At 42.6% G+C, this 17161-nt stretch overlaps 1 protein-coding gene across 2 annotated transcripts in view; it reads right to left on the bottom strand.

Moving 5' to 3' along the window:
* LOC139564167 (transcription factor HIVEP3-like) overlaps positions 1-11815 on the bottom strand; it is a 94425-nt gene extending 82610 nt beyond the window's left edge. The window contains exon 1 of one of the 2 annotated variants that reach the window (XM_071383412.1): positions 11596-11815. The gene's annotated coding sequence lies outside the window, so the exon portion shown is untranslated. The remainder of the gene's footprint in view (positions 1-11595) is intronic. The other variant, XM_071383411.1, reaches the window with a different exon arrangement.
* Between the last annotated feature and the right edge of the window lie 5346 nt (positions 11816-17161).

Raw genomic sequence — 17161 nt, 5'->3', positions numbered from 1 at the left:
AGGTGTTTTGCTGTCTGATTTTTTTTTTCAATTCAAGGCACACTTAACCAGCATGGCTACCACAGTATTCTGCAGCGATACGCCATCCCATCTGGTTTGGGCTTAGTGGGACTATCATTTGTTTTTCAACAGGACAATGACCCAACACACCTCCAGGCTGTGTAAGGGCTATTTGACCAAGAAGGAGAGTGATGGAGTGCTGCATCAGATGACCTGGCCTCCACAATCACCCGACCTCAACCCAATTGAGATGGTTTGGGATGAGTTGGATCGCCGACTGAAGGAAAAGCAGCCAACAAGTGCACATGTGGGAACTCCTTCAAGACTGTTGGAAAAGCATTCCAGGTGAAGCTGGTTGAGAGAACGCCAATAGTGTGCAAAGCTGTCATCAAGGCAAAGGGTGGCTATTTGAAGAATCTCAAATATAAAATATATTTTGTTTTGTTTAAGACTTTTTTTGTTACTACATGATTCCACATGTGTTATTTCATAGTTTTGATGACATCATTATTATTCTACAATGTAGAAAATAGTAAAAATAACCAAAAACCCTTGAATGAGTAGGTGTTCTAAAACTTTTGACCGGTAGTGTATATCAACGAATTGGCCAGGGCACTAGAACAGTCTGCAGCACCTGGCCTCACCCTACAAGAATCTGAAGTCAAATGTCTACTGTTTGCTGATGATCTGGTGCTTTTACATTTAACATTTAAGTCATTTAGCAGACGCTCTTATCCAGAGCGACTTACAAATTGGTGCATTCACCTTATGATATCCAGTGGAACAACCACTTTACAATAGTGCATCTAACTCTTTTAAGGGGGGGGGGGGGTTAGAAGGATTACTTTATCCTATCCTAGGTATTCCTTAAAGAGGTGGGGTTTCAGGTGTCTCCGGAAGGTGGTGATTGACTCCACTGTGCTTCTGTCCCCAACCACACAGCACTATCTAGCCATGGTCATTTGGACCCTGCATCCACTAAACACATTAAGGCTATAGGATTCCATGAAAAATGTTAACGTGTGAAGGTTACAGGTAAGCCTCCATTTCAATGGTATCCCATGTCAATGAGATGAGAGACCAGTCACCAGCTCTGGACAGTGGACACTGCATGGGCAGTAGCTTTCTTATCCATTCCTAAAACAAGACACCCCTCCAAACACTGTTCTTACCAATAATAGCCTGCCACCACAGACATACAGTAATTGTGGTGTATGACATTGCAGTCACACTGCCACTGTTGCACAAGAGACTAAGCAGACACACACACGTTCTCCACATTCCCTCTCCCAAAAGGAGCCTATAACATGAGGGATTGTCACAGCCAACTTCAGTTTACACAAAGATATCGTCCAGGCAGAAGTAGAACAGACAATATTTTCCCCACACACTAAACCTCAGTGGGAGAGCTGTTACCTAAAGGCCTTGTGTGGTTACAGGTATTGGGTACCATTAAGACCATTTCATGTAGGGAGCTATTTGACAACTGAGCCATGCAAAAGCCCTCATATGAGCCCATGTTCTGTTGGTAAATATGAGCACATGTAATGATTAACTACTGTGGGAGTCAGGAGTGTTACAGTAACAACATCCTCCCCATCTACACTTACTGCAGAACCAACAACAATAACATCAGTCGAGTCTGCTACCGAAGACTCATTCGTTGAGGTAGCCAACACACTAGAATGGGTCTGGGCCATGGATATACAAGGCATTCGGAAAGTATTCAGACACCTTCCCTATTTCCACATTTTATTCTAAAATTGATTAATTAAAATGTTTTCCTCATCAACATACCCCATAATGGCAAAGTGAAAACAGGTTTTTAGAAATGTTTGGCCCGCAGCTGAATCTAATTGATGATCTCTGGTCTACATTTTAAGGATGCATGTTGTGCCTTTACAATTAATGAATGACCTTACTGAAATAAATCAGGCTAGTGGGCCAGTTGGCTTCCTGAACAGTGCTCCAGGTCCCTTGTTTTCAGCCCCCCCCCCCCACAAAAATGTGTGTGTCCAGGGCCTTGTTCCTGGCTCCCTCTTCTCTGAGGGACACAGTGGTTCTATTATTCCCTTGTGTTTCAGAGAACAGGATTAATGACCAGCAGCGGGGACATGAAAAGGTTGTGTCCGCCTGTTTACATCTGTCCCTAGGACCAGTCTCTGGGAATAAACACTGTGTGTGTGTGTGTGTGTGTGTGTGTGTTTTTAATGAACACTGGCAGGCCAAAGCAAGGGAAATGTACAACTACAATAGCAGCCACAGAGTCATGGTCACAGTTACTCAGACACGGACATAAACACAAGCTACACAGTAAAAAGAGGACAGACCGCATTTAAATCGGCATGTCACCTGCTTCGCTGATTTGGTGTATGAGAGATGAGGAGGGGGAGGTGGACGCAAGGTGTGTGTGTGTGTGTGTTTGAAAGAGAGGTTCTGTGTTAATTGGCAGAAAATCGCTGTCACCCAACTGAAGCACTGTGTGAGCCAGGGACACGAGAACTACAGGGAACAGACATGATGCACGCACACACCCATGCACGCCGCACTCACCCACCCACCCACACAATACCTGTACCTATGTGCTGCACAGCCTGCGTGCTGATATATTGGGACTATTCAAATTCCTATCAAACAGTGAATGGCAAAATCTTGAATAGCTAGTATATTTAGCATTCACCCCTATGAATATCACCCACTGGTAAAGTTATGAGAGGTTCTCCAATAACATTCAGTTGAAGTTTTATATCAAAGTAATCATACTTAACAAGTCGAGATAAATAAAGGTTACACAACAATCCAGTATCCCTCCCGCTTCTGCCAACTTATAAAAATAAAAACTCAACCTATACGTTTTGACCATTTTCACCACAACCATTTAGTGCTTATCGGAGTAAGCACTAAATGGTTTAAATGATCAAGTGGTTTACTTTAAAATGACTTCAAACAATTGACCTTCCTGAAGAAACAAACCCAAAACCTCCCAGGCTCCATGCTGAGCTAGCGCTGCTGTCCCCCGCCAGCACAACAAGTGGCTCAAACACCACTCTGAGGAAATAATTTCATATTGGCCTCTCTACACTGATCCCCCTCGGCACGAGAGCATGACTGTACTTCACTGACTTCACTGCAGCCCCAGAGCTGAGGAAAGACTGTGTAGCAAGGCCTGGATCTAGGCCTGTAGACTAGGGGCCATTGACCATGCTTTTTAGTTCAGAACTAGGCTTAATCTTTATCAGGGAAACTGGCCCCTAGAGGTTTCAACTGTTTTCTCTATGAAGTTTAGAGATGGTGTGGTGTTGGTTCAGTATAGGCAACCTTGATCAGGGCATGGCAATGATATCATAACCAGATCATTTCTCTTAAGAAAACTGGCTGCTTCATCATGGAAGGTTGGAAACTTAACCACTAAATTCTTCTTGGGATTTTGGCAATGAGGCTCTTTATCTACCTCCCCAGAGTCAGATTAACTCATGGATGCCATTTGTATGTCTCTGCGTCCAGTATGAAGGAAGTTTCTAACTAGCATTATCGCCATTGGCTCGCAAAAATACCTCTAACTTCCATCATACTGGACACAGATACATAAAAAAGGTATCCATCCACGAGTTAATCGGACTCTGAGGAAGTAGAAAAAGGGTTTCATTGCCAAAATCCAGAACTATCCCTTTAAGAGTGTATTTTCTATCTTCCTCTGTTCAATGGCTTAAACTGGTATTACCAGCCAAGTGCAACCTTACCCGGGGTGCAATTAAATAGTCATAAATCCACCTATATTTTATTTTGCCTGCTTTACCAAGCATGTCCTTGGGATAACCCCTGCGTGTTCTTTTTCAGCAAAGCAAAACCGCCACAATCCAGCAGTGATTGCAGGCAGCCAACTGTTAAGACAGGCCAGAGATAAGGTTCATAGGTGGCATGTGCTGAGGGAGAGCTAAATTAAAACAGCTAGTGTATAGTCACTAGTTATGTGGAGTGATGTATGTTCTTAATCTGCCCAGTTAGTTCAGGGCTGTAAGGCCCATGTCTGACTCAGCACTGCCTCTCTTAAAATGAGACCAAGGCCAGATATCCAACAAGTGGTGTTGCCTGATCCTGTCAGATCAATTATTTCCACTTTCACTACAAAAGGCTCACATGTCCAACATATATATATATATTTTTAGCTAAGCAAATCAGTTAAAAACAAATTCTTATTTACAATGACGGACTACCCCGGCCAAGCCCTAACCTGGACGACACTGGGCCAATTGTGCGCCGCCCTATGGGACTCCCAATCAAAGCCGGTTTTGATACCACCTGGAATCGAACCAGGGCCTGTACCGACGCCTCTAGCACTGAGACACATTGCCTTAGACTGGTGCGCCACTCGGGAGCCCAAACTGCTAAATACAGTATGTGTATGCGACCAACATCAACACATGTCAAACAATGAGTGTCTTCTTGAATGTTGCATCACGGCTGTTGCGTATAGTTTATCAAATCTTATTTGTCACATGCGCCGAATACAACCGGTGTAGACCTTACAGTGAAATGCTTACTTACAAGCCCTTAACCAACAATGCAGTTAAGAAAAATAGCAACAAAAAAGACATAAAAGTAACAAATAATTAAAGAGCAGCAGTAAGATAACAAAAGCGAGGCTATGTACAGGGGGTACCTGTACAGAGTCAATGTGCGGGGGCACCGGTTAGTCGAGGTAATTGAGGTAATATGTACATGTAGGTAGAGTTATTAAAAAGTGACTATGCATAGATAACAGAGAGCAGTCTAGATGTTCAGGAGTCTTATGGCTTGGGGGTAGAAGCTGTTTAGAAGCCTCTTGGACCTAGACTTGGCGCTTCGGTACCAGTTGCTATGCGATAGAGAGAACAGTCTATGACTAGGGTGGCTGGACTCTGAATTTTTTTTGTTCCTTCCTCTGACACCGCCTGGTATAGAGGTCCTGGATGGCAGGAAGCTTGGCCGCAGTGATGTACTGGGCCGTAAGCACTACCCTCTGTAGTGCCTTGTGGTCGGAGGCCGAGCAGTTGCCATACCAAGCAGTGATGCAACCCATCAGGATGCGCTCAATGGTACAGCTGTAGAACTTTTTGAGGTTCTGAGGCTCCATGCCAAATCTTTTCAGTCTCCTCAGGGGGAATAGGCTATGTCGTGGCCTATTTACAACTGTCTTGGTGTGTTTGGACCATTCTAGTTTGTTGGTGAGGTGGACGGCAAGGAACTTGAAGCGCTCAACCTGCTCCATTACAGCCCCATCTATGAGAATGGGGGCGTGCTTGGTCCTCCTATTCCTGTAGTCCACAATCATCTCCTTTGTCTTGATCACGTTGAGGGAGAGGTTGTTGTCCTTGCAGCACACGGTCAGGTCTCTGACCTCCTCCCTATAAGCTGTCTCATTGTTGTCGGTGATCAGGCCTACCACTGTTGTGTCATCGACAAACTTAATGGTGTTGGAGTCGTGCCTGGCTGTGCAGTCATGAGTGAACAGGGATTACAGGAGGGGACTGAGCACGCACGCGAGGGGTCCCATGTCGATGATCAGCGTGGCGAATGTGTTGTTAGCTACTCTTGGCACGTCAGGAATTCCAGGATCCAGTTGCAGAGGGAGGTGTTTAGTCCCAGGGACCTTAGTGCTCTCAAAAGCTCATCAATAAGCTATGGTGTTGAACGCTGAGCTGTAGTCAGTGAATAGCATTCTCACATAGGTGTTCCTTTTGTCCAGGTGTGAAAGGGCAGTGTGAAGTGCAATAGAGATTCCATCATCTGTGAATGTTGGGCCGGTATAAAAATTGGAGTGGGTCTAGGGTTTCTGGGATAATGGTGTTGTGAGCCATGATCAGCCTTTCAAAGCACTTCATGGCTACAGACGTGAATGTTACGGGTCTGTAGTCATTTAGGCAGGTTGCCTTAGTCTTATTGGGCACAGGGACTATGGTGGTCTGCTTGAAACATGTTGGTATTACAGACTCAGACAGGGAGAGGTTGAAAATGTCAGTGAAGACACTTGCCAGTTGATCAGCGCATGCTTGGAGTACACGTCCTGGTAATCCGTCTGGCACTGTGGCCTTGTGAATGTTGACCTGTTTAAAAAGGTCTTACTCTCAACGCCTGCGGAGAGCGTGATCACAGTCATCCGGAACAGCTGATGCACTCATGCATGTACCAGTGTTAGTTGCCTCGAAGCGAGCTTAGAAGTAATTTAGCCCGTCTAGTAGGCTTGTGTCACTGGGCAGCTCGCGGCGGTGCTTCCGTTTGTAGTCTGTAATAGTTTGCAAGCCCTGCCACATCCGACGAGCATCAGAGCCGGTGTAGTACAAATTGATCTTAGTCCTGTATTCACGCTTTCCCCGGTATGGTGGTTCGTCGGAGGGCATAGCAGGATTTCTTATAAGCTTCCGGGTTAGAGTCCCGGTCCTTGAAAGCTTCAGCTCTAGCATTTAGCTCAGTGCAGATGTTGCCTGTAATCCATGGCTTCTGTTTGGGTTATGTACGTAGTCACTGTGGGTACGAAGTCACCGATGCACTTACTGATGAAGCCAGAGACTGATGTGGTGTACTCCTCAATGCCATCGGAAGAATCCCAGAACATATTCCAGTCTGTGCTAGCAAAACAGTCCTGTAGCTTAGTATCTGCTTCATCTGACCACTTTTTTATTTATTTACAGAGTCACTGGTGCTTCCTGCTTTAATTTGACGATAGAATTGTGGTCAGATTTGCCAAATGGAGAGCGAGGGAGACCTTTGTACGCGTCTCTGTATATGTAGTAAAGATGGTTATTTTCCCTTTGGTTGCACATTTAACATGCTGGTAAAAATTAGGTCAAACGGATTTAAGTTTCCCTGCATTAAAGTCCCTGGCCACCTCTGGATGGGTGTTTTCCTGTTTGCTTATGACCGTATACAGCTCATTGAGTGCGGTCTTAGTGCCATCATCGGTCTGTGGTGGTATGTAGACAGCTACGAAAAATACAGATGAAAACTCTAGGTAGATAGTGTGGTATACAAGAAGTTACAAACAAATAAAATTTTAAAATTTAAAAAATAGCACAATTGGTTAAGAGCTCATAAAATCGACAACCATTATCCTAAGTATTCTTCAGATACACATATTTTATCCTACTGCTGCTAGCTACTGCTAGCTAGTATTGTGAGCATTACCTCTCTAGGGTATGTGGGACAGTAGCGTGTTGACATCTAGTGGAAGCCTTAGGAAGTGCAATATGACCCCTGCAATATTTCCACTGTATCTTGGGGATAAGCAAAGAGTTGAAAAACTACAAACCTCAGATTTCCCACTTCCTGGTTGGAATTTCTCTCAGGTTTTTGCCTGCCATATGAGTTCTGTTATACTCACAGACATCATTCAAACAGTTTTAGAAACTTCAGAGTGTTTTCTATCCAAATCCACTAATAATAAGCATATCCTAGCATCTGGGCCTGAGTAGTAGGCAGTTACTCTGGGCCCGCTTTTCATCCGGACGTGAAAATACTTCCCCCTACCCAAGAGAGGTTAAAAGCAATTATGTCATCTGAGCGAGAGACCTCTGTATATTGTTTTAGTAAATTTCTGACAGTGTTTCTTTGTAAAGTTTGATTTCATATAGTTTGGGATTTTGGATCCCGCGGCTCAGTTGGGCTCAGTTGAAGTGAACGCTACTGCAGTGCATTCGGAAAGTACTCAGACCCCTTGACTTTTTCCACATTTTTCTATGTTACAGCCTTATTCTAAAATGGATTAAATTAAAATGTCCCCCTCAATATCCAATAATGACAAAGCGAAAACAGGTTTAGATTTTTTTTGGCAAATTTATTTAACATAAAAAACAGATATCTTATTTAAATAAGTATTCAGACCCTTTGCTATGAGACTCAAAATTGAGCTCAGGTGCATCCTGTTTCCATTGATCATGTATAAGATGTTTCCACAACTTGATTGGAGTCCACCTGTCATAAATTCAATTGATCGAACATGATTTGGAAAGGCACACACCTGTCTACAGTATAAGGTCCCACAGTTGACAGTGCATGTCAGAGCAAAAACCAAGTAATGAGGTCAAAGGAATTGTCCGTAAAGCTCCGAGACAGGACTGTGTCGAGGCACAGATCTGGGGAAGGGTACAAAAACATTTCTGTAGCATTGAAGTTCCCTAAGAACACAGTGGACTCCATCATTCTTAAAATGGAGGAAGTTTGGAACCACCAAGATTCTTCTTAGAGTTGGCCGCCCAACCAAACTGAGCAATCAGGAGAGAAGGGCCTTGGTCAGGGGGTTGACCAAGAACCCGATGGTCACTCGGACAGAGCTCCAGAGTTCCTCTGTGGAGATGGAAGAACCTTCCAGAAGGACAACCATTTCTGGCGCACTCCACCAATCAGGCATTTATAGTAGAGTGGCCAGACGGAAGCCACTCCTCAGTAAAAGGAACATGACAGCACACTTGGAGTTGCCTAAAGGCACCAAAAGGACTCTCAGACCATGAGAAACAAGATTCTCTGGTCTGATGAAACCAAGATTGAACTCCTTGGCCTGAATGCCAAGATTCATGTCTGGCGGAAACCTGGCACCTTCCCTACGGTGAAGCACGGTGGTGGCAGCATCACGCTGTGGGGATGTTTTTCAGAGGCAGGATTGAGGGAAAGATGAACGGAGCAAAGTACAGAGAGATCCGTGATGAAAACCTGCTCCAGAGTGCTCAGGGCCTCAGACTGGGGCAAAGGTTCACCTTTCAGCAGGACAACGAGCCTAAGCACACAACCAAGATAACGCAGGAGTGAATTCGGGACAAGTTTCTGAATGTCCTTGAGTGGCCCAGCCAGAGCCCAGAATTGAACCCGATTGAACATCTCTGGAGAGACCTTATAATAGCTGTGCAGCAACACTCCCCATCCATCCTGATAGAGCCTGAGAGGATTTGCAAAGAAGAATGTGAGAAACTCCCCAAATAAAGGTGTGCCAAGCTTGTAGCATCATACCCAAGACAAAGTACTGAGTAAAAGGTCTGAATACTTATGTAAAATGATCATTTTTTTTTTAATTGTATACATTTGCAACAATTTCTAAATACCTGTTTTTGCTTTGTCATTTGTAATGTGTGTAGATTGATGACGATTTTTTATTTATTTAATCAATTTTAGAGTAAGGCTGTAATGTAACAAAATGTGGAAAAATTCACGGGGTCTGAATACTTTCCGAATGCACTATACACACACACACAGCTCCTCCTAATATTTCTAAATTCCATTATTTTACTTTTGTGTGTGTGTCTTAGATATTACTGCACTGTTGGAGCTAGGAACACAAGCATTTCGCTACACCCGCAATAACATCTACTAAATACAGTATGTGTATGCGACCAATACAATTTTAGTTACTAGAGGAACACGATGTTTGTTTTAAAATAGGACAAATATAAACAAAATGTTTATGTTTCAATGCAGTACACATTGTAAGTGAAATAATATATTGACGTGACATCCTCTACTTAGCTGTTAGGAGAGGAGGCAGAAATCAATTATAAATCAAATCGAACAACAAAATGAAGCGACCAACCAACCAACCAATTGCAGAGGGCGATCAGAGAGCATCTTGGACACATTCTGTCAGAAAATGTCTTGGTGGTGCTAGTCAGTATTACACTTAAGCTGTAATGAAACTTGTACATGGAAAATAATAAAGACGGAGGCAACAGATGATTGAAATGGGTAGATTTATTTGTAATGAAACACTGATGGGTTGTGAATGAGATTATTAGGAATGTGCACAGTGAAAATTCTAAACTTCCAAAAGAGCGAGATACTTCTCTCTGAATGAAGGACAGTATAAAAAAATGAAAGAAATGTATGCAGATTTTAAAATTACACACACTAATAAGTAATGACCCATTAATATATGAGGTAATAGAAAATATAAAGGAAATAAGGAATAGATGCAAAGCAAACGCTTCAGAATTTCATTAAAAACATATTTTTTATATCATGGGCATGTCATGTAGGCCTACAGTATAGTCTAACTGTTTGTCCTAAAATGCCCCTGATGGCAGTACCTTTTAGCGTGCGTAAACAGGAACCACGAACGCATCGCAGCAAACGCAGACAATAACAAAAATGTATTGACCATGTCCTATGACCAATGCACAGAAAATGTCATATCACCAGTATAAGAAGGAGATCTCATACGATCAGCATTATTGTAATGTGTGTTTTCAGCCAGGCGACCCACTACAGTGCACCGACTCAAGTATCCCAACAAAGCAGCCCATCGCTAGGCTATAAGTAATTTCATTCTGGGCAGTGGGCGCTCTCCAGAATTCATCATCAATAGATAACTGGCATATACGTAAGCCAAAACTGGTTGAATGCATTCTTTGCTTTCACATTGCAAGATGATATTTCTAGAACTCGCATCTTGGCAGATGTAGGCCTATGTAGACTATTCTAAGCTATTATTCACTGTATAACATGATCAACTGCAATCATCAAGACTATGTTGAGCAAGTTAGCACATTAATTCATATAAATGGTCAGACTTGACGTTGGTGAATGAAGGCAGGTAGGCCGAACGATTTTTTGCCACCCTTCTTTTTCCCGAATGCACAAGAATGTAACCAAAAAAACACAAATACACAAATAACATTTATTTTACGCACACAATTGATACTAGAAATGCACGATATTAGGCTATATTACAAAAAAAACGGTCTGTTTTCAACGGACAGTTGCGCGCATGTCAAATATATAGCATATTCTTATTTTATCCTATGTCAAAATACAACACATTCAACATTCCTATCAATAATAACATAACATATTCAGAATTTGATCAAAGACAGTACAGTATGAAGATAGGGATAAGAGCGTCTGCTAAATGACTTAAATGTAAATGTATAGGCAGAAACTGCTTGTTCAGTAGAGATCCACGATCACACTTGGCGATGTCATGGCGATGTTAGCTCGCGAAACTCATGCGCAGAAACACGTAAATGGTCTAACGGTCGTCTCGCGCCAAACTACGCATGTGCAGGCCGTCAGATAAAGGCCCTCCTTCGATATGAAGTTGTTTCTGAATTAAATGAAAACGTTAGTTTGTCACCTTCAAGAGGCTGGAGTGTTCAACTATTTAAGAGATTGGCTCGAATCAAGCTGGTACCTTTACATTTCGAGAACATTAACTAAGGAAGAATTACTCTCATTGAGTTGTCAAACACCAAACCTGGAACTGGTCTGTTGGTCTGTTTCGCAAGCGTTCCCGAAAGTCTTGCGATGTTGTGACTCTGGGTTTAGAAACTCTGTGATTTGACAGTCAGGAAGTGCAATTCAATTCACGGCATGTACTACAGTTCCAATACCGTTACAGTAGCAATGTAATACTGTCCACTTCACACTGAGATTAGGCAACTTGAATCTTGAGCAGCTCAAATATTGGAAAAATAGAGTGAGTGTCAAAGTCCTCCACTTCACAGCATTAGCCTACAACTGCCATATTTCTTCTTATTTCATAGAGCTTGAACATAATGGCATCAAATTATTCACGAACCCGGTCATTCGAAAGACTAAAATACATAGCGTGAAGTTACACCGTTTAGCACTACTTACCAGCTTGCTACGGTGTGGGTACTGTAGCGAAAGGGCCAGAAGTCCGCATTTCCTCAGTTGTGTCGCGGTGTGTGCAGTGCAGATCTGGCACTAAACAAACTGGGGGGGCTTTCCCTACGCCTTGTCAAACTGGAACTACGAAGCCACATTCAGCTGATTAGAACAACAAAAACACAATCTCGCGCTAAGCAAACACTCAGCGCCGCCGCACGAGACGTCAAAAGGATCCCGCCCCCTTTCCTCGTCTCCCATTGGCCTGGCTTGCTAGGACATTTTAAATAGATGGGACTTGTGAAGCAAAAGTCCCCACTTTAAATATTCGTCATACTTCTTATAATTACTACCTGGAAAACGACGTTTACCTAATCTCAGTTTATGTATAGTGTAGAAAATCATTGTATCATCTAAACCGCTGTGAAATATATTTAACATAATCAAAAATATTGCATTTTCAGGTATTTGAAGCTGGTGTATAAAACCAAAAGCAAAAGATGCAAAAATTAAACTTAATCACACTAATCATAGAAATAGCGCACATAGAACATATCTACTATCGCTTCTTAGACTTGCTGTCAATGAGAATGACAGATCTATAATTGATATTTCTATGTAAATTGGGTCATCCAAAAAGTTACATATTGCAGCTTTAAGCTAAACACCTCATTCAAACTTTAAAATGTGCAGACCGGTCAGGACCTCTGTGTGTGTGTGTGTGTGTGTGTGTGTGTGTGTACAACTTTTTGATCTTTTATACTTTTATAACTATTAAGCTTTTTGTCCTTTTTTGTCCATCTTCATTCATTTTCATGGGATTCCTTCAACATTCTAAAGGTCCTGTTGTGATATAATCAACTCCCAGACTTCCAACATACCATTCACTGTGAACAACACAACTTTTGACAAAAATATGCTACACTGAACACTTTCCCAACAAGTTAAACAGAAAGCATATGAAATCTAAACTCTACTTCCAAACAATTGACATTTTTACAACTGTCACAGAACTTTAGACAAAAACTTAGGGTGTGACATATTGGTCTACTTATCTGCTATTCAAATCAGGAATCAGAACATAATTATCTGCTACCAATAAAAAAGACAGCTTAGTCACCACAACTACTTTTTGTCTCAACTTTTACAAACTGACATTTTCACCACTTTCCCAGCACTTTAGAGGGTATAACACATTGGTATACTGCTCAGCTATTTAAGGGTGTTTTCACATATAGTTCTCTTTAAAAGAACCGATCTCAGTCCTCTTTAGAGTGAACTCTGGGGTAAAAAAAAGAGCAAAATAACTCAGTTCTATTTGTATTCACATTGCCCTTTCCTTTGAATGAGGACTCAACTCTTTTGCCAGTTCACATCAACTATTTTGTGGACCAAGTCCTCTTTGCATTCACATTGCTATGTTTAGAAAGGAAAGTTTGTGGTCATATGCACATCCTTAAAAACATAGGTGCTGGGCTAATAAAGAATACTAGTATAGAACAAGTTAAAGCTCCCAATTCACCACTTATTGACAACGTTTTGATCCGAAATGGATCTTCGTCTGGTCAAACACAGTGTTCACATCCCAAAATATACACATTTCACCTCACATGACCATTGCGGACATGACGCATGGTGGGTGCAACAGTGGGTTGCATGGTGGGTGCAAATCTTGAACATAACTTACAACATCAATTAACATGTCTCAATCAAAATTGTACAGCCAGAAGTACAGAAAAGAGTCGGAGTCTGTACCCTGAATTTAAAGGGTGGCTGAAGCCAGTAATTGGGGATGATTGTTGGGCATACTGTGCGTACTGCAAATCAGATATGCTTGCAAAAATGTATGACATCAAAAAAACATTGTTTTTACAGCAAAGCATATAAATAAATCAAAACCGTACAACCCCACAACGCAGTCTACATTACCACAGTTGGTTAAGAAAGTGGATAACTGCAAAAGAGCAGAAGCTACTATGGCAATGGCCATTGCGGAGCATTGTTCGCTGCTAGCATGCGACCATTTAGGTATGGCTTGCAAAGCTGCCTCTTCAGATTCTGTGGCAGCAACAAACTTCCAAATGCACCGCACCAAGTGCACAGAAATGATTAGGGGGGATACTGGCTCCTTATTTCTCAAAAGAGTAACATCAGATGTAGGGGGGTCAGAAGTTCGTCTCCGGTGAGTTGATGTCGTGTTCGATCCGTTGAGCTGTATTTCAGTGTAACCTTAAAAAAGAGAATCTTCAGGGTATTGGCACTGATAATGCGTCTGTGATGACTGAGGTGCACAACGGGGTGGACAAGATTTTAAAGGAAGAACGTGCATTTCCCAATTTGGTACTCATCCGCTGTGTGTGCCATTCTTTACAATTGGCTGTCAGTGCAGCATCCAAAGAAACCATCCCTAGGAGTGTTGAGTACGTAATCAGGGAAACCTGCAATTGGTTTTCGATTTCCCCAAAACGGCACGAGGTGTACAAAGCAGTGTATGCTTTGTACGCACTCGTTGGCTATCCATTGAGCCTGCGGTAACTCGTATATTGAGCCAGTGGGAAGAACTGAAACTCCACTTTGAGTTGACCAAGGCCATTGAGCGTTGCTTCATGGCGCATGTGCTCCACGCCATGTACATGGACAAGACCAACTATGTCTACCTGACATTCTTGAAATCAATCCTGTCCGATGTACAAGTTGCAGTGAAGTCATTTGAGGGAGAGCAAACAGATCCTGTCTAGCTTTTGGACAATCTGGTACACCTCTTAACATCAATTTGCAGCAGAGTAGTCAACCCTATGGCAAAAATTTATGTCCTGAAGGATGCCATTGATGGACATCTCAGTCAATCACCATACCTTGGGTACCTTTTCGAGAGCACGGTGTACCAACTCAGTCTTGCGCCAGAGGACAAAAAGGCCATTCGGAGACAGTGCATCAACTACATTGTTGCTTTAAGCAAGGAGCTGCAAGCAAAGCTCCCAGACAACCTTGAAGCCTTGCGAAACATGGCCTTGTTCAGTGTTAAGGAAACGCTAAAGCACAATAAAGGCACCACTGAAATTATTAAAGTAGCTGAGCTACTGGGATACCAGCCCCAAACAATTGATCAAATATTTTCCCAATGGAGAAACATCCATCTGTTTAGGTGGGACTCAACTGAAAATACAGTCGAGTTTTGGAGTGAAGTCAATAACTACACAGACTCTTCCGGGTCAAGTCCATTTGAAGAACTGTGCAAAGCTACACTCGCTGCCCTCTCCTTGCAACACTCGAATGCGGAGGTTGAACGGCTGTTCAGCCAAGTGAGTGTGGTCAAGTCAAAGTTAAGAAATAGAATGTCACTGCACACTCTCAACTCCCATACTACTGGTGCGGTATGGACTGAAGCTGGCTGGTGATACCTGTTACCAGCATAAACTGAAGTTTAGTTCTGCAGCAATTTGGCACCACAGCAGCATACAGCTTTAAGGCCACTCCATACTCTACTGCTGGTTCCAGCTCTGTGACAATGCAGTTGGACAGTGAAGATGAAGAGGATTTCCTTGCCAATCTATGATTCATCATATTTACAGTACTTTCTGATACTGGCGGAGACACACAGCTGATGGTGGCAGTGTGTACTGCAGTGTGTGCGAGAACAGTGGCAATATCTGGAGGAAACCATTGATCAGCTAGCCAGCCAAGCAGCACAGCAACCTGGAGAGAGCTGGAGAGAGATGCCTAGCGCACACATCATTATTTGAGTTAAGTTGCTTGTTCAATAAGATAGCATATATACCTTGTTATTAGCTTGTACCTATAACTGTTGATCAGTTAGGTAGCATGTTAACTAACTACCAATACACTGCTTAAAATTATATTTGTTCAGAATGTGTAGGTCTACTAGTTAAAAATAAAATAAAATGTAATTGTTCAATAATGTGTAATTGTTCAATAATTCAATGTGTTGTGTTTAAAAATAAAAATATGTGATCATATAAAATGTGTTGTGTTTATATTACTTTTACAAATAAAAAAATCTAAACTAACAAATGTCAAGTCATATTTTTCACCGAGATGGCCAGTCAATTTGAGTAACGTGATTATGTAATGACGTCATCGTGCAATGACATCACAACATCATTTAGCAACTTTTAGCAACAAATCGACCTGCCTCTAACAACTTCTCCTGAAAATGAGTTGGCAACACTGGATGGATGCCACATACTTTAAATTTGTCAAACTTTGCATCATCTTCAGTCCAGCCAGAGTCCGTCAAACCACAGAAGAAGATGAAAATATGTGAATTTTGGTGATGGCTTTATGTGATAGCTAGCAACTTGTAAACAATTACCCATTCCTATGAGTACTATTTTAATAGTAATGTTAAATAATACAAATTGGCTGTTAAGCCAATTATATGACTGTTGCCTCCATTTTAAGTTTATTGTGATGGTAATGATGTTTGTTTTTGATGATAATTATTAGGTGGTGGTCGCTAGGTACAATGTATCTAAATAAAGGTGAAATAAAATCAAATATATCTTCAACCTGCTCTGCATTGCAAGCTAGATTGACTTGCTATAAAGTTAGAGAAACAAGTAACTAAACAAAACATGTTTCATTATCACCTGAAACAATATACACTGCTCAAAAAAATAAAGGGAACACTTAAACAACACAATGTAACTCCAAGTCAATCACACTTCTGTGAAATCAAACTGTCCACTTCGGAAGCAACACTGATTGACAATAAATTTCACATGCTGTTGTGCAAACGGAATAGATAACAGATTGAAATTATAGGCAATTAGCAAGACACCCCCAATAAAGGAGTGGTTCTGCAGGTGGTGACCACAGACCACTTCTCAGTTCCTATGCTTCCTGGCTGATGTTTTGGTCACTTTGAATGCTGGCGGTGCTTTCACTCTAGTGGTAGCATGAGACGGAGTCTACAACCCACACAAGTGGCTCAGGTAGTGCAGCTCATCCAGGATGGCACATCAATGCGAGCTGTGGCAAGAAGGTTTGCTGTGTCTGTCAGCGTAGTGTCCAGAGCATGGAGGCGCTACCAGGAGACAGGCCAGTACATCAGGAGACGTGGAGGAGGCCGTAGGAGGGCAACAACCCAGCAGCAGGACCGCTACCTCCGCCTTTGTGCAAGGAGGAGCAGGAGGAGCACTGCCAGAGCCCTGCAAAATGACCTCCAGCAGGCCACAAATGTGCATGTGTCTGCTCAAACGGTCAGAAACAGTCTCCATGAGGGTGGTATGAGGGCCCGACGTCCACAGGTGGTGGTTGTGCTTACAGCCCAACACCGTGCAGGACGTTTGGCATTTGCCAGAGAACACCAAGATTGGCAAATTCGCCACTGGCGCCCTGTGCTCTTCACAGATGAAAGCAGGTTCACACTGAGCACATGTGGCAGACGTGACAGAGTCTGGAGACGCCGTGGAGAACGTTCTGCTGCCTGCAACATCCTCCAGCATGACCGGTTTGGCGGTGGGTCAGTCATGGTGTGGGGTGGCATTTCTTTGGGGGGCCGCACAGCCCTCCACGTGCTCGCCAGAGGTAGCCTGACTGCCATTAGGTACCG

The sequence above is a fragment of the Salvelinus alpinus genome, chromosome 35 (assembly GCF_045679555.1).
Source record: "Salvelinus alpinus chromosome 35, SLU_Salpinus.1, whole genome shotgun sequence".
Classification (NCBI taxonomy): domain Eukaryota; kingdom Metazoa; phylum Chordata; class Actinopteri; order Salmoniformes; family Salmonidae; genus Salvelinus; species Salvelinus alpinus.
Note: the sequence above shows the minus strand (reverse complement) of the source record. Positions and strands in the feature narration are given on the sequence as shown.